Genomic DNA, 25,205 nt, shown 5'->3' with positions numbered 1-25,205 from the left:
CCATTCATCCCCGAGGCACAATGAATGGAGGTGCGAATTGATTTTGACTACACTACCTCGAGAGCCAGGCCTTCAGCAGGAACCTTACAAAATAAGACAAATTGCGTTCTGCATTGTATAGAATTATATTCTTTGTTCTTTAAACGCGTCTTATGCTGAATAACATCCAAGCAAGTTATACGATTAGAGAACTCCTTGGGAATCCTGGTAGTTTCTGATGCTCTGGAAGGGCGTCGGGGAAATGGGAGTCTGACGCACACTGTCAAATTTGCCTGCTGGGTGGTTTAGCAACGAGTCCAACAAGGTCAGCCTTCTTAATATGTTAACTGTGTTGCGTAATGTTTCTGTCTTTGTGATTTATCTTTATTTTTAATTGTTTTTCTTCTTATTAAATCATAATTTAATTTTCATTTTATTAAACCAGAACACTTCTGCCATCACATACAAAAATAAAACTGACATGAGCATTGCTATGTAACCACACAATTATGCTGCAGGCTAGTAGGCACTTTACCTGTACGGGGATGCTCTAAATTCTCCTGCAATGATCAGTCACTTCACATCTTCCTAACTTTGTGATTGACTACTGTGTACGTATTGAAAATATTAGCCTAATTTGTCTGAAGTTTTTGGCTGGTTGCCGCCAATCATAGAATAGTTTGAGTTGGAAGGGACCTCTAAAGGTCATCTAGTCCAGCTCCCCTGCCGTGGGCAGGGACATCTTTAACTAGATCAGGTTGCTCAGAGTCCCATCCAGCCTTTCTCTTTTGTCTCAGAGTTTTATAAACATCGTGTAAGTACATAAATATGTATTGAATTGACTTTTATATCGAATATGTATCCCATTCTCAAGCATTTGTTGTTCTCATTTTATGAAACGGATTAGAAAACATCTGGGTTAAAATATCCAGTATTCCCCAAACTATGTGATACCAGAAAGTGGGGAGAAAAACCAAATCTAGAATAACGTTAATCAGCACATCAGTTTATTGGGAAGTGTATGTAATTTTCTATAAAATTGTTTAATGAAAGAATGACGAACGAACAAAGACTTATTTTAAAAGCAAAACCATATGTTTCATCCATAAATTGATGTGCTGCAACTTTTAAGTCCTTTAAGTGTCACTTACAGTGTAGCAGCAAGTGCTGAGGGTTTTTATAACCATGGGTGATTAGAGCCGGTGGAACAATTCACCCGGAATATGTGTATTCTGCATACATTAGAAAAAAAAAGAAAATTCAAGGCAATAGAAAGAAAGAGGAGCTAAGGCCCCAAATTCACGTCCTGTGAGCACATGCAGGCTTCCAGCTTCTAGAAACACATCCCCTTGAGCCTTTTTTCTCTACAAGTAAAATTTGGTCCTGCTAATCTAGCACTGGACCTCGTAATTTGTTATTCATTCATAATTGGAAGTTAATTGCTATCACAGTACAAATAAAATTATTATACTGTAATGATCATGTCATAAACTCCTGGAGAAGGAAGCACTTAGGAAAGAAGAGCTCTGTACGACCTCACGCTAATCAACATTGCTGTTGAATTCAGTGCTTCTGTGGCATTGTTAATAATAATAAATGCAAAACGATGTATCCTGCTCCAGCAGGTAATTATACTTGACCGGGTTGAATTGATTTGCTTTGTGTTCAGCTGAGCTGAACTGACATACAGGTGACATCTCATAAGTTTATGGCACCTGTCACTCATCCCAAATAAATGACCTTTTCAGAGATACAGTATTAATTTTCTGTTCAAAGTGAAATGCTTGTGATATGGAAGGAAACTACCTTATTCGCATTAGCTTAGGAAATGCTGAATTTTTTCCCTCGATTAGAAGGCTCAAGGAATGCATAAATAATATTTAATATATATTATATACTGAATCTTTGAAAATTTGAATGGTTTCATGAATCTTGAAGAAAGCCTATCCTCATAATTGTGATTTGTGAGATACTTTTATTCTTCCTTATCTATTGAATTGCCCAGTACTTGAGAATGTTTCCCAAAAGGGCTCTCTGATTTGTATCAGCTCACAAAAATTTAAAAATGCAGACTTGTAGTCTATGATGTGTCTAAACATCACCATCAGCCTCCGGCTGGGAAGGCAAAGCTCCCTTTAGTGGCAATCTGCTCCACTCTTTTTCCACCCAAGTGCAGCCACAGTTCACTCTTAGTTTAAAGATGGCTATTGCAAGAGTCAATCATTGGCCAATCATTTCAGGTAGCTTAACTGTATTCACCCAGGTAATGTCTGCGCTCCTCATCTAGTGAGTACTTTTTAAAGTTATCCTGTAAGGTTCCAGGGCATTAGCTGCTCTAGAGGATGTCAGTCTATCCTTGCTCTGTATGCTGTGGATGCTTTGTGCTGTAACCTTCCACTAATAAGAAAATCAATATTTTAAGTCTCATTCTGTTACGGTGTTCAAATTCACTCTGTTTAGATGTAAATTTTTTAATCTTCTCTGGAACTAAAAGCAAGGGAAAGAAACCTTAGCAATTCTGTAAATGGATTTAGATCTTGAAGGATGTGACTTTCAGGACAACACATCTTGCCTCTTACGTTTAATGCTGAAAAAATATATACACAATATCCTGTTTGGTATTGAAGTGACACAGGCAGCAGGGACAGACTGTCACAAAGCCTGGTCCCATCTTCTCAGTGTCATAAGCAGACAGGGAAGGACATGGTCCCTTTGGACTTTCTGTGACAATGTGGTTTTGTGCTGCAACGTGGTTTGCTTTCTGCATGGAAGAAATCGATAGACAGTGAGGAAGTACAGTGGAAACTATTGGGGTGGCTTTAGTAGGCATTGATTCATGCAGCTTGTTTCGTCATGGCGGTCTAAAAGAGCTTAATTGTTTCTAACTGTTTGCTCTTGTTGCCAGAGCTCTCCAGACAGTGGATCACAGTCCCGTTGCAAGGATTGTAGCACTGAGTTATTGCCCTTCCATTTTCTGCCTTCCTCCTCCTCACACCGCTGTTGTGGTCCGTGTGGAGTGAGGAAACTCTATGGGCTGATGGAGTAATATTCTGGCACCGCAAGGACTGCCATCATTTTTTTTTCTCCATTATGAAAAAATCCAAAGGAGGAAAAAAAAAAAGCGATGCTGGAATGCAATATGTTTCCCTGAGGAGAGGAAGGAGGTAGACCAGGATGTGGGGCACAAAGCTTGAAAAAGTGTGAGCTACAGGCACACCTTCTGCTTTACAACGTAGCTGTTCTGGAAGAGTATCGCTATTCTGCCAAAATCCATCCTGTCCCGACCCGGCTGTATGAATTGAGGTACCTGGTACAAGCCTCTCTCTCCTATCTGTGACTCCAGAGAAGGTGTTAAAAGCTTTGCTAGCAAAGGGCAGTGCTGCCGGCTACCTGTCTACCACTTGCTTGTTCCTGTTCCCCAGCCAGAACAAGTTTTGTCCAGACACTGGGAGAGAGTGTCAGTAATTTAAATAGGTTTTGCTGGTGAACCATGCACCTGGCGAAGCATTGTTGCTCAGATCCTGTCCCTTAGCCCACAGCGTGTCCCGTGGGAAGCCTGGGGCGGACTTTGCGTTTGCTGTAGTGTATCTTTCCTGAAGCGGTGTGGGCAGAGGGACGTGCCACCACCCTGAACGTGGTTTGAATTATGAGGCGGGTTCCCTCCACTGCCACTGCTTGTTTGCAAAGGGGAGATGACAATACTTCTCTTCTCCCTTTCTTCAAATGCTTTCAGCATTTTTGAGCCTCATTTTGAAAATCCTGATGGTACAATTCATGAAAATATAACTTGTGTGTAGTTGAAAATACAATGTTAATGCATTATTAAGAACCATGTAATATATTGACTACTCTGTAAGTCTCCAAGCTTATGTCTTCCTCCAGATAGCTCTTGATGCTGTAAGCTATATAATTAATAACCTATTGTCATGTACTGCGTCAACCATCTAAGATTAGTTGACATTTTCTCAAGGGAGCAATTCAAATAATATTGCAAAGAAATCATCCCTCTGCCTTCCCAGTCTTTTAAATTGATATTTAATACAAAATAACCTCGGCTACATGATTTAACCCTTTTGGGGAGGGAGGCCTGGAAAAATGTTTCAGACAAAAAAACCTTTGGGTGAGTCCCATATCACCCAAAAGTGCCATCATAGCTGTACACCCTCACTAGTACGAACAGTGGAAAGAAGAAAAGGCTCTGGGACAATTCTTTCTATAAGCATTAGGCTTCCAAAGCCTGAGTGTGAACTAGATAATAATAGGGAGGAAACTAATTTAGTAGCAATTTCTATGAAGCCAGTAGTCCCTGCCTCAATGCCCATTTAACTTAGCACAGTAGGGAGCCTGAAAATATAGACAGTAAAATTCTTCTTTCATAATGGATGAATTAATTTAGCCAGCCTAGTTAATTCAAATGCAAATTATGTGTTGAAAGTGTCCATTATTTATTGCTTCATCTAAGACTGTTTCTCTGTTTCTCTCCTTAATTTCTGAAGTGCAGCAGAGAAGTGCTGAGCTACCAAACGCTCTCTTAGACACCAGCCAATTTTAGTATGCTTTCAAATGACGTTTCATTTTTATTCTCCAGTTTAAACCTAATTTTGGGTTGTTTATTTGCTTTGACTTGTTTGTGGTTTCCAGCTGTGGAGCGTTTCCACTGCCAAGCGGTTCATTTTCAAGCAAGTGGTTGGATACCAGCAGGAGGAACACCTCATCCCAGCTGGATGACCACGGCCCATTGCATGCTGTATTTTCCTTCAGGTCAGGTTGGAAAGCGACTGTGTGGTCCTGCTCTGTGTGTGTGTTTGCACATGTACTTGCACATATGTGTACACACACATGTACTTACATGTGTAGAAGTCCTCTTGGATATTTTCCTCTGAGCAATAGTATGTGGTGTTCTCCCCCCCCCCCCCCCCCCCCCCCCAATTAATTTCACAACATGAGAACCTTTTGTGGCTGCATTTTGAGGAAGGATGACCACCACCTGAGAGTTCCTAGCTTCATAGAAGGTTGATATACTTTCCTGGAAGTATAGCAATTCACTGGAGGTCCAGGAGTCCTGCGGTGCCAGTGCCAGAGTGACCCTCTGCCTCTCATTTCCCCCAGGCACTGTCCATACAAGACCATCCAGAGAAATAACTTATTTGAGAAAAGCATTAGAAAATGAAGGACAGGACAGAACAAAAGAATGGGATATACAAAGGAAGTTGTCTTATTGTGGTATTTCTAGGGCTTTGTTTATTTCTCTTGTGTATCTCTCTCCACTTCTTTGGGAATATTGCACCATAATAACTGAGTAGAGGGCAGCTCTCTTTTACCAGTGTCCCCCTCAAGAGCAGAAGTTTCCATTTGTGTCATAGGAAGGTGGCATCATTTGAATTGTCAGCTGGTTGCTCAGGGGGAATCCATTGCAGACCTCTCACAAAAAATGCTGGAGGACTCCCACCAAAAATAGATGGCAGCCAAATAGGAAATCAAGCTGCAATTTTGTAGAAAGTAGATGATGATTAAAGTGTTTTGTATTTAACCACAAGGAAAGTACATTTCCATTCACACTGCAATAATATTTTTTTTTTTTCCATGTATAAGGGGAAAAATGCTATGTTATTTTTACCTGGTCAGACAGGTGAAGCAGAATGGCCAGACACCCTTGCTGGTGTGGACTGCCAAATTATTTCTTTTCACATGAAGAACATTTTTTGCTAGGCATGGCTCTCCATTTACCATTTTCCTTCAACATTTTCCAAAATCTGTGCTTAAAATGGATGAGGGAAGCACTATGATCCCTTCCCTCACACAGGTAATAAATGATTCTTCATTTAAGATCCTGAATAAAACTTCCAGTCTCATGGGCTTTCCCAGCCGGAGATGCCAAAAACCTAAGGGCCAACCTGGAGCTATGCTCTGTGAGCCCTATACAAAGCAATCTGGAGAAGCGCACCTGAAATACCGTTTATTTTTCCCCACTTATGTTCCTTTAAGTGGGCACAGCTTTCCCTTTTAAACAGCTTTTTTATACCTTGTGCGTGTCATCCAGATTAGATGATGAGGGTCAAGCTGTGCGTGTTACGTTGCTCTGCTCCATGTCCTCTCTAGCCCTTGTCTTGGATATGTTTTCCCAGCACTGACGTTAAGCTGCTATTTCTATTCTGCTTGTAAGCATTGGGAAAGCGTTCAGTCTTAAACACACAGCTGCGAGAGCAGGATATGAAAGGAAGGAAGACTGAGAACTTTGTTTTGCGCTCTTCAGGTACTCTGACATTTCCAAATGTATTGGATATTGTGGGCTCTTGGAATTTAATTGCAAAAACACCCTTGATGGTAGCAGGAATTTGTTATATTCCCTAGTGTTCGTTTTCTAGCCATTTCTTAAACTGGTTGATAATTGTATTCCTACAATGCACATAGAGAAAAATGATCCCAAATGTTCACAGCCTTTTTTCTCTATTCCGAACTTCCTTGCTTATAAAATATTAAAAAAAATACTTTTATTTTTCTTAGAAAGGTTTTAGTCTAGGTTTAAGTTTTCTTATTTAGGCTTTATACTGTAACAGCAGCCTTGCAGAAACACTACAGGTCCTTAAAAATTTAATAACTGTAATCTATATCAATTTAGCTCAGCACATTGTTTGCAGAAATGTATCATGTGTTGCTTGCACCTTTAGCTCAGCTGGTGAGGCACAATGCAGGGAGAGGCATATAGAAAGGAAGGCTGCTGTCGTTCAGCCGTCTGAAGGCTCGTCTGTGCATAGGGATACTTAGCAAGAGGTATCCCTGAATCATTTCCTATGCAGAAATCTCTTAGTTCAGGACAGGGCAAAGAAGCAACTGCTCTATGTTTCAGTTTGATCCAAGTTCAAAGGCACTCTTATTCCAAAATAAATATCTTAATTTAGGCGGAATAGCTGCTGCAATTTAAATTTATATGCTACCTCAAACCGAATTAATTTTCAAGTGTAGACAAGCTTTAAGCACTTGGAGGCTGATTTTTAATTAGTACGGCTGACAGCAGCACCACAGAGCTGGTTTATCTTAATGACAGAAGCTAAACTTCATTAAGTTTTCCAAGCAGCGTAAGAAAATGCAAATAAGACAGAGCCCCTTAAAGGCTTGTGACTACCCCTGTCATTTTTGTTACTGATGTGATTTTCAGTCATAATCCCATCAGCTTCTCCTCATTATTGCGTGTGTCGGCTGCGTTCCCATCTTGGAACCATACCCAAATATTTGAGTGGTACAGCAGTGCCTCTCTGTGAGGATGGCAGAAGGTGACACATTGTTGGGAACGATGTACAGCTGCGGCCCCGAGCAATCCGGTAGGGTTTTGCACTATGTCTATGCAAGATGGTGCAGGCAGAGGAGAGTCTTGCTTTCCTGCTTTCCGAGACATGGACTGCGCTCTGCAGCCATACACCAAGAAGCAGAGCAGCTGCAGCTGGTGTGGCCCCATCCCTCAGAAAACATGTATTTCTCAAAGATAAGTATGTTACCTTGGAGGATTTGTGTTATGTTAACATGTTATCTTCCCTCAGCTAGGAAAATGAGCAAAATAAGATTGTCTTTGCCTGAAAATGGCAACGTGGTCTTGGACATCTTTGTTTTCTGTGTTAATCAGCAACCGGGAGCTGGTTTATTGAGCGGCCTGAAAACCAGAGTGGCTGCAGTGACCCAGAAAAGTACAAGGTTGCAGAGCACTTGCAGCTGCAGCAAAAGCAGGGCATCACCCCAGCCTGGAGGTTAAAACCTGCTGGCAACTTTCTGCAGCTCGGAGACAGAGCTTTTCTCTTTAATTCTTTATCCGGATCTGGACGGTGACTTATTTCTCTTCTGCTCGCAGGCAACAGTTGTTGGGGAAAAAAAAGCCATCAAGAAATATGGTGCCAAATATTTTTTGATTTAGTTAGAAGCAGCAGATTCTTACTGACATTTCCCCACCTCCCCTGTATTCCGTTTCACACTCAGGACTGCTGTAAAAGCCAGCAACAAACTTCTGGAGCTGGCCCAGCTCCAGGGAATACCAGGGCCAGAAGAAAAATCTATTTTGGGTATGAGAAGGAGAGAGATGTAGAGGAAATAAAGTCAGTTTGTTATTAAAAAAAGGGTGGGGGGAAGGTAGAAGGGGATAATGTGTTTATGTTTAACAATGATTTTATTACAAATGTGATGTACAGTGACAGTATGTTAAATTTCCTAGTCAACGGGGGAAAATACAGAACAATTTGTGGCAAAAGGAAACAGATGCAATTCTGTCTGCAGCTTCACACATCTGTTCTGCAAAGCCAGCGCTCCTCCTATAATTCTCTAGGAGGGATCCAATAAAAATGATATAAAATTTTATTGTGTTAGTGGCACTAGTTATTAGAGTGAGGAGCCAGAAAGCTTGCCCAGAGGCTGAACCTTTCCTGTCTTTTAGTGCGGAGTAAATGACGAGGCTGTTGCTGGCAACAATGCTACTACAGTGGGAAAAAGGTAGAAATCATTTTGGAGCGCTTAGCATGCTGGAGTGGGTGGCTCAATATCAAAGTGGGAAAGCTAATAAAAGAGCATCTTCTTGATGCAAAGATACATCAGGAAGAATGGAAATTAAATGTTGAGGTGGTATTTAAAATAAAATCTAAAAAAGAAAGGAAAACCCTGAAGTTATGGAAGAAATCTGTGGGAGGTATCTGCCCCTGCCCTATTGTTTGATGCTGTCAATTATAATTTTCCATATAGACTTCTATTCTGATTTTAAATGTCTCTAGCTTGGAAAGTGAAGCAGAGTGAAATGAGGTAAATAAATAATACCAGCTTTCATTCTGGATCAGAACATCTGCAGAAGGTCTGAAATGCAGCCCAACTGATCTCCCTTAAAATAAAAACTTCGGCTCTCTTGGATTAAATCCCTCAAGTGTCCCTTTGCAGGTAGGCCCTACGCAGCACTTTCAGGTACCCTTGCAGTTGCAGGGCAATGCGTTGTTCCTGGATAAGCCATAGTCGATAGAGGGAAGTGAGATGTTTCCCTGTATAACAGGGATGCTGGGCCTGACTGGCTGTTTCTGTTTCATCATGAGCCGTAACCCCAGATTATTTCCACGAAACGCTATCTACAGATGGCAGCCCAGCCCAAACAGGGAGAAAAAGGATTTATTTCCTGGCAGAAACGCAGCACAGCAATCTTCTGCTTAATCCACGAGAGCCGGTGCTTCGGAGAGGCGGCCATCGAAGAGCAATTGTAGTGCATGGGGACTGAGGAGTGAACGCTCAATAGCATTAGCGATTCACAGAGGTGAGCAGGAGGGATACAGATATATACTTGATTTCTACAAAATTTTTTTCTTGTGATTGCCTGACTTTCAAAGCCCCTGGTTTGAGACTGTTTATAAAGCCATTTCTTCAGAGCGTAGCTGCTCTGCACTTTCCAGGGTGCCCCGGGTCGGACAGCTAAAACAGAGCTTGCAACGTCCTTGCCCTCTTTTAAAGCCTTCACCTTCATGTTGCAACCTCTGAGGCGAGGGATTCCATTTAAACCAAGTTCAGCTCCCCTGAGCACCGTGCAGTGACCTGGCTGCCTCTCCTCAGCATGGTCGTCCCTCATGGGGGCCATGTCCTCAGCCCGGGAGGAGGTTTTTGCCAGTTCTCCGAGGTATTTTGCTGCCTGCCATCAACCCTGGGGTAACAAAGCTGAGAGGGGGGTGGAAACAGGGACAGCAGAGGGAGGGAAAGGGGGAGCCGCCATGCCAGGGAGTTGAGAAGGCCTTGCCGTGAAGGGTTGCCAGCCTGACAGAAAATGGCTGCCACCTCCTCCCCTCATGTCACCTCACGTTGCCTTGCCCTCTCTAGAGCCATCACCACTCATTTTGAGTCATATCCTCACACACTAAAGCAGCAGGTTTTGCTATTTTTGTGTGATATGGCTTTTCCTAGTGTTTAATAACTAAGAAGTCCCAATTGATGGCACCTGCTTTTATTGAGGCATTTGGTATGGCAGACTTGGGAGTGACCAGCGTTATTCCCTCTCCCCTGCTTTCCCTGGGTGTTTATAGAGCTGAGGTGCTCAGTAAAAACTTCTTGGGCAGCCTAAGCACAGGCCTTAACCGTGTCTTTGAATATGTTATTTTTATTAGCAGGGTCCTTTATCTGCAGAAAAGGAAGTTCAAAGCGCTGACTGAACAACCCCTCTCACCTCAGTAAGAACACTGCTGTAAGAACAACACGTTTTCCTTTCTGGTCACGTATCCTTCATGAAATGTAAATAAATGCTAGGCTATGAATCATGTACTTTTGCAGAATACGATATTATTTAGAAATTGAAAGACTCTTGCCAGGTAAAACAATGGGCAGATTTGTTTTTTCTCTAGCAACAAAACATTGCACTTAATCCCATCAGGTTTGTTAAAGCAGTGTGAATATGTATTCGAGACAGTCAAACCAGTTTACCTTATGTTTAAGCTAGTTTAGTTTATTGGATTATGATAAACAGATTCAGACACTAGAAATCCTAAAAAATTAGCATTTATTTTACTGTGAAAGATTATTGCATTTGACAATAAATCCATATACTAAAACATGACAAATGTTAAACTTAAATCCAGAACCAGAGTTAAAAAAATCTTCAGATGGGAACGTCCAAATACTACCTTTCAGGACTTTAACCTGAAGTAATTTAATGTTTTTCAAATAAAAATTAATTTCTGTTTGCAGAACCACACTGAAACGTTTTATCCTGGCTTACATTACTGAATTGTTGCAGTGACCTGTGGGAAGTGTAGTTCTTCTCTGCAGGCTGAGGTGTTTTGCCAGACAGTTGCGTGTTAGTACTACAACGATACTAATATTTTGACTCTGTCTCACAAACCAAATATTGCAATACCAGTTTACATAACCTGAGGCAAAATATTTTGATCTCGCTTCCTAAATGAAACCCAAACATTTTTGAAAGAGCACAGCTTTTCATTCCAACGTAAATGTATTTCAGTGGAATGCTCCTGAGCCATTTCAACTTCCAGCCACAATTTCAAAAAGCGCGATCTTTTACAGCCTTGCTTGCTAGATAAGACCAAACCTTTCTGCATGGTTTTCTGAATAAACAAACCATTAGTCAGAGCTGTAATGCAGAAAGCAAACCTTTCAACATTGATCTTTTAGTGGCCAGTTAGAAAATGTTTGAGGAAATGTTTCACCAGGTAAATACATTATTGATTATTTTAGAAAAAAATGAGCCAAGAGGATAACTAGGCAAATAAAATGGGTCAATATTTAAGAACAGTTTTATGAGTTCTGTAGAACTGCACAGGAAAAAGCCAATGGCAACAAGATTGTGGTGGCAAATATGCTTAACAAATGTGGTGTTTCTGATGTAGTTGTGACCCTTATCTTCTGCACAATAAAGTAAGATAAACTGCTGGCATGGCCCTGGAAACCAGTTGGCTTGACAGGCTACCTGAAGAAATGCAGAACTTGCATGAGAATGACAGAGTAAGGGGCCAAATTCCTTACTGCTTAAGGTTTTGAGTTTTAAAACAGCAAAAAACTCGGCCATTGGAATCCTAAATTTCTAAACTTTGCACTCCAGCTCAACATTTCAGACATCTCATGTGTTAGCAACATGGTGACCTGAGACTGGGATTTGGCCTACACTGACAAAAGGTCTGTTAGTTAATTGCTGAGGGTGATCCAACTGGAGCATTTGGATGCCCTCAGCACACCAGAATACAGAGCCTGTTCAGAAATCTGGAATAGATTTCTAGAAGGCTACAGATTCAGATAAACATAACAGGCATAATTTTCAGCTAGCATAAACTTCTGTAACCCTACTTAAGTGAGAATAACTGAGTCCCTGGATTTATATGAGGTGATGATTATTTATTTTCACTTTGTGTTAAAAATTAAGCTGAAAAATTGGGTTAATAATACTAAACGTGTCTTTTTCCCCCTTCAGCTCCCATTCATTCATTCCTGGCTGAGCAAATGTTTTCCTTGATTAAAGGACTGCAGACAGTGTCAGAACAAAATGCACTTTTTGCATATTTGCTTTACCTATGATACTGAAATCACTCTTGTGTCAGTTTTCTCGTATTTTTCATGGTTCAAAGACACACACACACACCCCCACACCCCAAATACTTGAAAGGGGCATCTGGCAGAAATCCTGTTAGCAGAAAGCAATGTAATGAACAAGCCTGGTTTGGAAACCATGAAGAGCTATCATCCATAAGAATAATCCTGAATAAACTGTCTGATAGCCTGAAGCCCAGAGTGTTCTTTGTGGACTTGTGGGTAATTGCCACAGTGAAGAACATGCATATATTAAATAAAAGGTATGACTTTTTTTTTTTTTTTTTACTCAGTTAAATGCATTAAATCCCATACTTGCTTCACTTACTCTCAGCATAAGGCTGCAGGCATCCTTGTAATATAATAACCGATGGAGTTATACACACAGCCGTTGTTCTGTGGCAGGTGACAGCACGGCTTTGCATTAATATCAAGCTATTATTAATAACACTAATATATTCCCTTGTAGAGACAGTGCATCTTACAAAAGGGTTATGATTTTTGAATTGCGTAGTCTGGCTGTTTCCTACACTTCATCGACTAATGCCACACGTGGAAACAGCTGGCCATGGGTGTGTCACCTGTTAAAACAAACATCTTACGACTGTATTAAGTTCAACCCTTGTTTTTCTCTGCTTGGGTTCTGAACCATGGCTGCTACCACAAGACAGATTAATAACCATGGGATTAACAGCAAATACATTGTGCCTGTGTGCTGCAGACAATATGGCTGATCTTTAGGAGATGCCAAAATAAACCCATTTATGCTTCAAGAGTAGCAAAATGGCCTCATAGACCAGCAAAACTTTCCATCCTATTTCATAGAATTGTGCTGTAATCAGTAAGCGCATTAAATTATATTATCTATAATATAAGGTCATATTGCAGGAGCCTGGTGGCTTATGTGAACCACAAATCACTGCCCCGGTAAAAGAGCTTTGCAAAGAGAAACCATAAAAGTCACCCAAACTGAGAGAAGCAATGGAGAAAGTTATGCTTTTAAATATAGAATAGCTCATATCATGAGCCAGCTGGCTGAGAATAAATAGTTTACAATTTTAAATCAGCGGTTATTTCTAGGTGATATTTCTCTTTGTATCATGCAGTCACTACGAGACAGAGAGTATTAATTCCCAGAATATTTATACACTAATGTTTTACACAAAGTACACTAGGGGCAAGAAGGAGAGTTTTCAAAAGCAGCAGGCTGACCTAAGCTAAGGCAACTCACAACCACAAGCCTTTTCTGGAGCTTTTGAAAAATCACAGCCAAAGGGTTTTGTTTTGTTTTACTTTAAGCACAGGCAGGAGCATGGACCTGCTGGGGTGTGTAGGAGGTGTCTTCTGAGCACGTTATTGGAGTGAATCTCAGAGGTGGCCATGGCGGCTTCCTGGTTCTGTTGCCAGGGTGTCCTACCCTGCCAAGGGATGCAGCTTCTGGTCACCTTGTGTGACCCGGGGACAGCCCCAGGCCTTCCCTGCGCCCCTCCCCCAGCTGATCTGCCTGTCTCTGGTCTCCAGATTTGGTTCCAGTCAGTACACTTATGTACCGCTATGGTTACTGGTGTCCACCAGGATGAGCACTGATATGGGAAACCAGAGAGACAGATGGGTATTTTGAGTAGCACACTGGAGAATGAGACACAAGTGGTAAGCCTGGTGCTCCTGGGGGCATGTGGCTTAGAGACAGGACATTTAGTTCCTACAAACGACTTGCCAAATGTTTCTTATAAATCCCCTATCTAAAATTGTAAGATCTGTCAAAGTTCCCTGGGATTTCTAGCAGCCTAATAACCATAATAAATGACTGTATTAGCACAGAGAGAACATGCATGGGGTGATTAATAGATTTTTCTCAAAGTCATAGATAAAAATGAACAGCAGAGGAAAGGAAAACCTTCATATTAACTCTGTGGGAGCTCCTGGCACATAATCAGGTACAGCTGCTAACAATCATGCAGCTCTTTAAACCAACACACACAGCACTGCCAATACAGCCTTAAGAGCTAGAGATTAGAGAATATGCAAATATTCTTTGAAATTCAGGTTGCTGGATGAAAGTCACATTTTTTTATAAGCTTACAGATCACTGATCCTGGGTTTTGCTTACGCAAGATGTGACAATGTGGGATTCCCTCATGTCGTAAACCATCTCTTCCCCTACTTGCACGTCACTGAATAATATCTATCAGAAGATACTTTTTTTCTGTGTTCTGTATCTCGATAATACCAGTCTTCAGAGCACCCAGTCTTCTTGATGGGACATTCTGCAGATTCTTTGTGGGATCTCCTTTTACTGGATATTGTTGTCCTCTGGAGAAACTATGTATCTCAGCTTGCCAGAGCCACCACTGGGTCACACAACACCAGGCAAGTTCAAATAAGGAAGTAAACTTAAGAAAGCAAATTGATTGTATAGCAACAAAGGATTGAGCTCTTGATTACAACCTTGGAAACAGTTACAGACGCAGCACAAAAATCCCCAAACATTTAAGAAACCTACAGCGACTCTAACAACCACCTCTTGTTCTAGCTGTCACTTAGGGTATTTCCTCTCGGCTATCAAAGTCAAGGGGCCAATTCAGCAGCATTCCCCCTCCATAGGGCTGGCTTTCCGAGTAGGCTGTCATCCTGGGGTTTCCATTAACTTTAATACTCAAGGGTTTTCTTGTTGCTGTTGAATACAAAGCTTCAAAGCCCTCCCTCAAGGACATCTCTTTCTGTACTCACTTAAGGTCTCTTGCCCTCCTGCAGTCTTGGCGCAGCTGTTACGTGTTCACATAAGCATTAATGAGGTATCTTTAACATGAAGCATGACAGCTCTGCTTTGTGGATAGGGTCTCTGAAGTGCTGAGCTTTTCCTGTTCTCTTTAGAAGGTCAGCTGAATTGCATTTAGTAGTGTTTATGTAATGTTTTGTTAATCCCATAAGTCTGCTTGTGCAACATTTACGTCTTTTGGCTTCATGGCACTTTTACAGTGACCATGCAAGCCATTTTGCTACATGCTAGTCATTTTAGGGTTTGTTCTGCCAAACAGAGATAGCCCGGGGTTTGTATTACGTTGCTTTAAGAATAGCTTTTGGGACACATGAAACACCACTTCTTGCAATCGGTCAAAGCTGTGACAGTTTTCATGTGTGTCTTTAAAAAGCTAATCAGCAGCTGCATTCATTTCTTCTCTCTAAAATACCATTCTCCGTCCTGGCCTAGATGTTCTCTCATGCATATTCATAAATGTGATATGAAGTAAGTGTGAGAGATGTGCTCTCTTCTTATTTGAGGTGCTTCCTTCTCTTCATGTCTGCAGCACGCTGACTTTATGATCTTTCCCCCAAAAAAGGGAAAGGATAAATGAGTAAATACAGACACTTGTGTAAAAGCTAGTGCTGGGTGTTGCCTGGTGACTAATAGCTGCAGAGCCAAATCAGCCAAGCTGTTCCGGAGACACAAGTGATTAGCAAATAGGGACCTCAGAAACAGGAAAAAGCATGAAGGAGAGATTAACTGAGTTCAGAAGAGGAGGCAAAGGTAAAACAGTTAGCAAAGTGTGGGCTAAAGTCCTTGAGGTAGCCTTTGTCAGTGTTATTTGTTGCTGCCTTTGCTATGATGATGATAGAGTTTCTTTCCTTTCTTTTTTTAAATGCCCTCATTTTCTTCTTGGGCTGATTCTATGGTTTGCTTTTTCTGATAGAAGTGTGAAGGGTTTGGATGTAGGTTTTGTAATTTTGTTCCAAATGCGTTATTTTCTTGAGTAGAGCTTGCCCTATTTTGTGCACTTCAAAGGCACAAGCACAATAGTGTGCAGAGTGAAATCAAAAGTGGTATGAGGTAGGTCTTGCGGAATGTCATGCTAATGTAGCCTATCAGCTATGGTGGTTGTTTTGTGGTTCTTTATAAGCTCATTCAGAGCAAACAGGTATTGGACAAATCCCTACAACTTGAAAAATATGCTTGGAATCCTCTTCTGCTTTTAGCAGAAGTGATGTGTACACTTGATTCTCTTTTTCAATGTGCCGAATATGCAATTTCCTCTTTAAAATACGCAGCAGTTTCTTATCTGTCTGCATAGTGATTCTGTAGAATTATTATTTTTTTTAATTTTCAAAGAAGAAAACAGGAAAGTGGCTTTTTATTGGAAGGAAAAATATATATGAGGAAAAGAATACAAAGCTGGGAAAACCTGGGGAGAATGGACTAGGATGTAAGAGTTATTGAAAACTCTGAAGAAGGGAGGGTGTATGGGAAACCGTCCTAAATTTGTGATTACACTTTAAACTCTGCCTCAACAGTTCCTCGTATTTCGTAAAATCTTTTTGCCTAGGTTGTATTTTGAGCTTATAGAATTTATGCTTATTTTTCAGTTTTGAAAAGTGCTATGCTAAAGAACTATGAACTACCAAAAATAGGGCACAAATCAACTCTGGGTTATTGCTGGTGATCTCGTTTACAGTAAAGCCAAGCATTGGGCTATTTTGGATATATCCTTTGTGAATCTCCCTCTCTATTTAGTGTGTAGTCAGCATTAAAAATAACCTTTCAGCATTAAAAAATAATCTTTCACCATATGAGAAGAACAAGAAGTGATCAATACAAAGCCACGCTACCTGCCAAGGAGGGGTTTTTGGTTGGGGTTTTTGTTGTTGTTTGTTTTTTTCAAAGATCCAAAACATAATAGTATTATTCCTTCATGTTTTTATTTTTAAAAACTTTATTCTGTGTTGTTTGGGGGGGGGAAAAAAGAATCTCTGAACATTGCTTCTTTTTGCTATTTTAGAATTAGCAAGGACTTAAAGCCTGACTGCTTTGGGAGGTTTTGGATACTTCCGAAGACGTACACTGGGAGTTGTCATGCCTTTTCTGAAGGTAAGAATAGTTACCGTGCTTTCTTTGGAGTAAATGGAGAATCGATGAGCTTTAGCTGACACTAAGAGGTTTCCCTGAGTCTGTGGTTTGTGTGCAACTAGGTTTCTCTGTATGAAAAAGGGCTGTAATTGCTCAAAATATCAGATTTGGTGTCACCCTGAAGAAAATAGTCCTTTTTACCTCTTTGAACTGCAACAGCACTTTTGAAAGTATCTTAATATTACTGTGATGAAATATACTGCAATTGAAGTAGAACCATTTGGGCTAAGAATGAAAGGGTTTTTTCCCAATAACTTAATATACTTTTACTTGCTGAAGGTATGTGCCATGGTTAAGATATAGACAATGCTATGAAGAGGTGAGGAGCTTGGTGCATTTAAGGTCTTCGTAATTCATATCTCTCAGGAGTACGCCCAGAAATAGAAAGCATACTGAAAACAGTTAATTTCAGTCCTGTCATAGGATCTTGGGATAGCAATATTGAACATGAAAGCAATAGATATGAAATAAACGGAAAACTTCATTGGAAGCAACTGAAACAGACGGGTTTGTTCAGCGTGTTTTTCCTATCAGATGTTATAACAACTCCCCTGTTGGAACGTGTGTGTCTGCGGGTCGGACCCCCGGGTAACTCTGACAGAGATCCTTGGTATTTCTGGTATCCTCAGGTTCTGGGACTCCAGTAAGTTGGGGCTTTATTTTTCTGGTGGAAAAATGTGTAAATGATAATAATTTGCATGAATTGTATGTAATACTTTGCTTATGCCTTGGCCCCTTTGCAAATGTAGAAGCATAGCTGTTGTGTCTGTTCATGGACAGCTTGGCTGTTTCAAACTGTCCCTTATGCCTGCAAGGGAAGATTTGAGGTATAAGACTAGAGATTTTTCTCAGACTGAAACTGCGGGATGGTTATTCTTTTCCTTTAATTTTAAGTCTCATTACCCTCCTCCTGCTATGGCTTTCCATCCAAAAGCAGCCTTGAAATGAGTTCATGTTCTAAACGCGCTTTTCTGTAAACCATGAAAAAGGAACCTTGCCATTTTCTCTGTCTTCATCTTGCTACCCAGAAACTGTATTTCTCATTAAGTTTTAAATCATCATGAGAGAGAAAGATAAATTATGTTTTTCTTACATCTGTCCATGAAAACCTCGGTATAAATCTGCCTGGGAGGTAAGGGGGGAGGGCGGAGAAGAAAGTCTTGTCTCCATTGCTGCAGGTGCTGGCTGTGACAGGAAGCAGACAAGGTTAGCTGTTGCTTGCCATCCTAGAGCCTTTTCCTTGCCTAGGTCCTTCTACTAAGTCAAGTTAGGGTCATGCAGAGATGCATGAGTGCATGGGGAGCTTGGGAGGGACCCTCAGGTGTCACATGGAAGCCTGAAGTTGGACTCTGGGTTCACCTCAGCTGAGAAGCAGAATGAAATGCCTAACACTGGGTGACCTCACTCTGGGAATGAGGTGGTGAAGTGAGAAAAATGCTGCATGTCACATACTGAAAGGCAAACTCTTTGCATCTGCAGCCTCAGCCTGGGAATGATGAAATGATGGTGATAAATGTACAGCTCGTGGGGAGGCACAAATACAAAGCCTGCAAGCTGAAATTATAGACTGCTGGTCAGCTACCTGTGGCACATAAAATAACTGTATATAGTTTTATAAGAGTTTCTGAAAGATGTGCTGAACTGGGAGATGTTCTTGATGGTAGGAAAATGGCAAAGCAACTTCATTCTCTTTGTTTCTGCTTTCTTCTTTTTGTCTCAGTTCCACTTAATCTAACGCTTTCCTTTTGTTAATCACTCAGACAGCACCGTTTTCCTAGCACCTACCAACCTGTAAGTGTCTCTCTCTTTCCACCTGCTTCCTTAAAGATTAGTTTCGTGTTATGATCCACCAAAGTAACCCATCTAACACCTAGCTGCAGAGATTGCAGTAGCAGTTTCACATCGCTGACAAAATCCCATCAAAGCCGGAAATTGTTTTCTTTATGCGAGTGGCAAGGCAATTATTGAGCTGAGTGACATGGGTAGAGGATGTGCATTTACACCAGAAGCTATTGCTATGGCAGAAACTTCTGGCAGGAAAGCAGTGACTGACTGACATCCTTTGGCTTATTATTATGGGCCTTGTGTAAATGAAGTAGAAGCAATGACTGTTACTGCGTTTCTAATCAACAAAGTGTTATGCCAGTAATTAGGTTTCAACTGACTCGCGTCTCCTTTCTAGCCATTAATTGGAGGAAGATATGCAGATTGCTGGTTAATAATAGAACAGTTATAGTTCTATAATCACTTTCTTCATGTTCATCAATTTGTTTGATTGCATGTGTGGCAAACATTTGATCCTGCATGTGTCTATTTAGCCATCAGACTGTTTTATAAACCTCGCTGTTTATCAAGTTAGTGACATCTTAAAGTGCTGTGACTTGCAGAGCCTGATAGCAGCAAATGTAGAACTTTATTTTGCAAAATAGACAGAGCGAGGCCTTTCAAAGAAAGCTCCAGATTGTCCAAACCACATATGGATCTCAGAGATGGGATCACTGTAAGCTGTGTGCTGAACCTATTTTAAACTCCCACTCATGATTTCCAAATGCAGCACTCTGTCAGAGAGCAGGCATAGAGAATTTTAGGAACTAGAGCGCTCATGTAAATAAAGGCTCCAGAAATCTCATTTGGCAAAAGAGCTAATAATTATTATATTACCTGTTTATGGTGGTGCAACTAAAACTGGAACCTAATGGATAGGTGCAATTAGATTATGGCTAACTGCAGAAGATACGTATAATATTTACTGCCCAAAGAAGCTAAAAAGTTTGCAAATGTATTTTCATTGTTTTGTAAATGGTGATATAGGGCTTTGGGAGGGGAGGAAATACCCATGTATTACACAGTGGTAGATGCATGCTTCATCTAATGACCCACATGGGCTATTTTGTGGCCCCTGCGGACAGAAAACCAAACCTGAATGAATTTTCCCATACCTTTCAGTAGGTGTTGCTTGCATGAGATCAGCCCTGCACTAGCGCAGGTTTCAGTCTGTTCCGCACCCACTCGTTTGCAGCTGTCTGGAATATACCATCTGGCCGTATATTAACAAATTGTCAAGTCTGTTATTGAGCTAGGAACCAAACATCCAACCGCTATGCCTGGGCTTTAGTCAGTGTATCAGCCCTCCATAGATGGAGTCCTGTCCTCAGGATTTCTCTAACGTGTGTTCTACTCCCTCTTTTCTAGTAGGCCAAAGATAAAGTATTTGGGCAGAGAGAGAGCGTAAACCAATCTTCTTATAAAATAAACCGTGCTATTAGGCTTAGCCAGGCTACTCCTTACACCTCCCAGGGAAAGAGAAAACTGCTTGGGAACAATCATAGCATAGGGGTGTGAACAAAGGATTCAGCAGAAATCCAGATGTATGTTTCTTGTAACAGCTGATTTCAGGTTTATACATGACGCCTCTAGACCGTTCTTTATTCACTAGGTGACCATCATACACAGGAGTTAGCTGGTTTGAAGTTTTGTGCCTTTGTGATTGCATAGGATTGCTGAATGCTGCCCTCCAGCCTCCTTATCTAGCAGGAAAAAAGGAACTTGCTTAATTCTGTTTTTCCTCAGGTTACATCTTTATATAAATGACTGTCCATAAACTTGCAGCTTGTTTTTAATCAGTTCCTTGCAATATTGCTTTGAAAAAACCAACAAGTAGCTCTGGAGAGAAAGCTGGCCTTGAAGTAAAAAGCCTTGACGATGTGTTGGTGGCTGCTTTTTCCTACTCCTCATTTCTTTGACTTTTTTCAGCAAGTAGGTTAATTTTATATTTGAATTGGTGCCATTGGGCAAAATCTGGATATACCACATTAAGCGATGGCTTGGGAGTGGCTTCAGAGCGGGGCTTCTTCCTTGAAGACCAGCTGCTTGCCAGTAGCTCACAGTCAAACTTGCAACCAATGTAAGCGCTTGCTGACATCTCCTTTTGGAGGTACTTAGTGTGGATGGGATGCAAAATAAAAATCTGACAGTCTGATGTAAGGGAGAATTCCTTGTGCAAGTTGTGCATTGACAAGCCAGAAGTAACACCTTTCAAAAGCTGAAATCCATTTCCATGTCCTCTTGCATCCGCAGTCTTGGGCACCTGCTTCTGCATACGCATGTAGCATCTCCGAGTGCTCAGCTAGCAACCAGAGGCTGCATGTGGTTACGTAGGTACGTGTGTTTTGTGCATGTATTGCTCTCTCTAAGCACTTGTTGAACGTGGTGCAAGAAAGCAGATGTATAGAAAACATTTGAACTACAAACAACCTCTGTGGCTCCCAAAGAGGAATGTATATGCAGGAAACACTGCCAACTATCCTTCAAATACTTGAAACAGACTTGAGGGAGGTGATTTTATTTTTTCAATCTTATTGAACCTTTTCTTGAATTAAGGAAAAGAACCTCCAAACTACCTTTGAAAAGGCTTCCCAGTATAGCACGCTGCTTACTGGAACTTGGTTTGAAATTACTTCTTGCTCTCTATGAAAAATTGATTTCTCAGTATACTTACTGGACACATAGGTTTGCATTTGTAACTCTCTCTGCAATTACATCTGTGTTACATTAATAAAAATGCTTTTGGTAAAATAAAAAAAATAACATACTAAAGGATTTATGTACTTTTATAGTGTGTGAATAGTGAAAGAATGAGGAAGAGGAAGAATGTGTTTCTGAATGAGTTGATAGGAGGAATGTGCATCTTGGACTTCAGAAAGGAAGGTGACATCCAAGGACCTAACATTGCTTTACTGCCCTTAACACTGCAAGTCTTTCCAAAATCTGCTTTGAATCTTCTCTGCTGTAATTCAAGTCTCTTCCTTCTTCTCTGATCCACCAGTCTGGACTCCTTCTTTTGGCAGGTGTCCTTTAAATATTCGAAGAGTACTACCATGTTCTCCCTCAGTTGTTTTTTTTTTTCTTCTTGAGGTTCATCAAATCCAGTTCTGTAGCTCATGTTTTCTAGGTCTATGATTATTTTCCTAACTCTCCTCTGCATTCTCTCCAGTTGAGCTATATATGTCTCCAAGTAAACAAACCCAGAATTGTGATATTTGTAATTGAAGCTGCCAAGACACCTTAAGTGACTGGTTGCAAAAATCTTTAAATGAGGATTCTATACATAGATTTAAATCACTGCATAAGTAAAACTGCATTTCTCTAACAGCTTTCAGTCAAAAAGAGCTACATTTTTTTTCCAGAGTGGTCCTACTCAAAAGTTTTCCAAATGAGTCAACTAGCGTACCTGCAATTAAGCACAAAGCTAGGTACATTTCATGTAGATTTAGATGATACTGAATGGTGCTTATAAGGCTTGTTTGAATGACATGATCGTCATTCCTGTAAGACCACAGTGTCTGAATGTGTTGTGATCTCTAATGTAATATCCTCAAAGGTAGGAAAGTACTATTATACCCTTGGAGGTGAAGCTTCAGCTTCTCATTTACCTTTAAAGACACCAAAGTCAGTTCCCAGTATTGTCAAGGGGGAGACCGCTACCTTAAGACAGTTCAACCTGCTCTCTCTTGCATATAAAAGGAGCCTTGAAGAATTATAGACCTAGCTGAAATATGCCTGTTTTCTTAAAGAAAAATGAAGATAAATGAGGGCCCCAGACTCTCAATACCTCAATCGCATAGAAAAGCTGCAGCTCGAGTCACCGGATTATCTTTCTTGCACTAAATCAAAACAAACTCTGATTTTAAGCAATAATCTTTGTATGTAGTGATGCTCCATAAAATGACTATAGAAAATGAAAGCTCTAATGCTGAAAGACAAGAAAATGGGTGCTGTGGTAGTTCTGCTGGGTACTGCAGAGCCTGTTAACCTCAGTGGAGACTTGTGTTTTAGGAGAGAACTGTTGATTCTGTCTCTGGCCAGGACTGGGAATTTTCATTATAATGAGGCACTATGCTGAAAGCACTGGGGGTTTAAGGCTCTTATTCACTGTACACAGAATTGCAGAAAATTTAAAGATAGATAAATAAATAAACGTTGACTGGTAACAACAGCTGGCCGTAACTTTTTGAGCCAACAGGCCCAACATCTTCTCTCTGTTTCTTCTTCATCCTTGCCTTTAGCTGATAACATACAGTTTATTTGTCACGGAGCCAACCCAACCTACCATCTGCTTAAAATGTCTTTTCCCGCTCATCTTTCTGGCGCAAGCACAAGCTGCTTGCGCCATGTTCTGGTAGAGGTAGGAAACATCCTCAGGAAATGTATGTGCAAAGACAGAATAGACAATTAAAGTGCCAACGTTGACTTCAAAATATTGGCCTGGATATTTCTGTTATCTCCAGAATATGCCAAAACACCTTCACATCCCTCCAGATGTTACATGCTCTGTAAATATTAACTATGTGTGATTTCTTAAAAACTAATAAAAAGACTTATCCTTCCCTTTCATCTCCAGGCATTCTACTCTCTTCTTGTTTATCTGGATTACTTTCCTCTGTCCCCTGCGATGGTTGTTTGGTATCATGTAACTTCCTTGCAGTTCAAAAGGAAGAAGATGGCTAATTCAAATATTAAGACTTCTGCTGAGACCAGATAATATTTTAGCTAGAACAGGAATATGAAGACATTATCTTTACTGTGAAGACCTATTTTAATACTAGATTTTTAAAGAAAATAAGCTTTCTTTTTCTACTGTGAACAATACCTCAGAACCAGGGGAAAAAAAAAAAAACACACATTTGCCTCAGATCTTCCCCCCGCCTTTGCCCTCTGGTGTGCTGAGCTGCTGACGCAGATAGATGTGTGAATATGTGCCAGTTATTACTTTTTCCGAAAGGACATCTTGTTTTAGTAGATAATTGTGGTCTTCTGTTGTGTACCATTAGGCATGTGCATACTTTCCTGTCACGCTCCTCAGGTATCCTGCGTAGAGTTTTGATGGATGATGTATTTTGGTCCAAACTTTCACTTTCATTGAAATTGTAATTCTGATTTATACTGGCTGCTGAGCATCCCAGAAGTAAGATTTTCTGACTTCTGGTCGTCTAAGTAATCCTAAGGGTTTAGTGGTGTATAGGACTAGTGCAGGGTCTCTGCAAAGGCATGAATAGATTCACAGGAAGCAATTTTGTAGTCAAGAGTGCATTAAAAAGGTACTTTATCATAGGTTGGATACAATGCTTTCTTACTCTCTGCTGGAGTATCTGTTGAACGTCTCGTACCTGTTTGATGTTTCATATCTTCAGATCTCTGGACAAAAAGCTGAAATCTCTAGCCATTTCCCTAGAAAGTAACTTCTCTTTTCATATATACTGAGGAGTTTCCTTAGGCTGCAGTTCAGCAGGAACCTGCTTTTCAACTTCAAGACAGCTGCAAACACCAGGGAGGGGGGAGAAATGAAATATTTCTCGGAAGCAGAGGAGAGAAATTGATTTGCCCATTAGACTTCTGTCCTCTGGTCATTCCCTGTGCCTCCTCGACAGGAAACCACAAAACTGAATAATTTTCCTGATATCGAGGGAAAATGCGGTATCAAAGAGCATTAATTTGTGTTTTGCTGTTGTTACTTAAGTATAAAGATATAGATTGGGACAGAAGGTGCTCAGAGGAGAAGATTCCCTGTCCATAGCTCAAAGCAATCAGTCTTAGTTACTGACAGACTATGTGAATTTTGTTGAAATGATTGAACTGTAGCTGTTCTGAACCAAAGAAGTTTAGTCCCTTTTGCAAAAGGATGCTCCCCAGCCTACTCAGTGTCTTCAGGACCTCTGTGGATGAGGCATCTTTCTTTTTGAGGTCACGTAATTTTATCAAGGAAACTTGTTATAGCAACTTGGCTTTGTGAAGATTTTCATTCCCGTTATAGTAAAATGTACTGAAACAGTTTCCTCTTTAGTCTATTTTTCCCTTATATCCCTAAATAACTCTGTCATTTACGTTGGAGCTTTGCAGATTTGGTAACTTTTTGAACATTTACTATTCTGCATTGAGAGAAGACAAAGATTTCATTCAGCAGTTTAGTGATACCACCACAGAATGACATATTAACTTCTAGCTGGCAATTAGTCTTTTTTATAATAAAAAATAATTGTTTTCTTTTATATGAGATATGTCAATGCTGTGATAACCCCTAAGTTCTGGATAATTCCGGTGTGGATACTAGTGGGGGTTAGAGGAGGAAGGGGGTGTATGTCTAGAGTCTACAGTCAAAGAGGACGGTTTCCATTGACATCAGTAGGCATCACAATCATTAATTCCGCTTTCAGTTGAAGCTTTTGTCCCAGAAGGCTGTATGACCTCCTGTGCGCTGTTAAACAGCTACATTTCAGTGGTGTGTGCC

This window comes from Aptenodytes patagonicus, chromosome 3 (genome assembly GCF_965638725.1).
Source record: "Aptenodytes patagonicus chromosome 3, bAptPat1.pri.cur, whole genome shotgun sequence".
NCBI classification, from domain to species: Eukaryota; Metazoa; Chordata; class Aves; order Sphenisciformes; family Spheniscidae; genus Aptenodytes; species Aptenodytes patagonicus.
The sequence above is the reverse complement of the archived record's forward strand: the minus strand, read 5'-3'. Positions refer to the sequence as shown.